Source organism: Microtus ochrogaster, linkage group LG4 (assembly GCF_000317375.1).
Source record: "Microtus ochrogaster isolate Prairie Vole_2 linkage group LG4, MicOch1.0, whole genome shotgun sequence".
NCBI lineage: Eukaryota > Metazoa > Chordata > Mammalia > Rodentia > Cricetidae > Microtus > Microtus ochrogaster.
In genome coordinates this window covers 21,914,685-21,915,306 of record NC_022030.1, presented here as the reverse complement: position 1 = coordinate 21,915,306, position 622 = coordinate 21,914,685, and the positions used below count along the sequence as shown (strand labels likewise).

The 622-nt window shown below is 45.8% G+C and overlaps 1 protein-coding gene across 1 annotated transcript in view; it reads left to right on the top strand.

Annotated features, from left to right (window-relative positions):
- LOC113457658 (zinc finger protein 420-like) overlaps positions 1 to 622 on the top strand; it is a 1,205,902-nt gene that overhangs the window by 505,829 nt on the left and 699,451 nt on the right. The gene's annotated exons all lie outside the window — the stretch shown is intronic.

Here is a 622-nt window from a genome sequence, read left to right as displayed (position 1 = left end):
TTACATACATACAATCTACATGGGAAGTAGAAAGTAGAAAAAGACAAGATCTCCTGAGTAAATTGGGAGCATGGGGACCTTGGGTTAGGATTGAAGGGGGGAGGGGAGAGGAGGGAGGGGAACACAGAAAAATGTAGAGCTCAATAAAATCGATAAAATTTAAAAAGAAAACCTAAAATATAAAATAAAAACTGTACAAACTGTAAAACTTGAGTTGGAGTCTGAGGTTCATGTTTGAACCCTTGGTCACCAAATGTTGGTGCTGTTTTGTGAGGTTGGTAAACCTTTGGGATCTGGGGTCTGGCTAGCTGGAGTGGGTTGCTGGCAGTGAGCCTTGGATGCTGTATTTCTCTGGTCTCTACTCAGAACTCTGTCTCCAGATCCATTATGATTTAACCAAGCAATTCCTTCAGCTCCCACTACCAGAGTTCCTTCAGCAGTCATGCCGTCCCTACCAGGATGCACGATAGTTTCCAAATAAGCCGCTCTAGTGTTGTTTCCAACCACTGGCTTGTCACAGTGTTTAGAAAAGCAATTAAGAGCCGGGCGATGGTGGCGCACGCCTTTAATCCCAGCACTCGGGAGGCAGAGGCAGGCGGATCTCTGTGAGTTCGAGACCAGC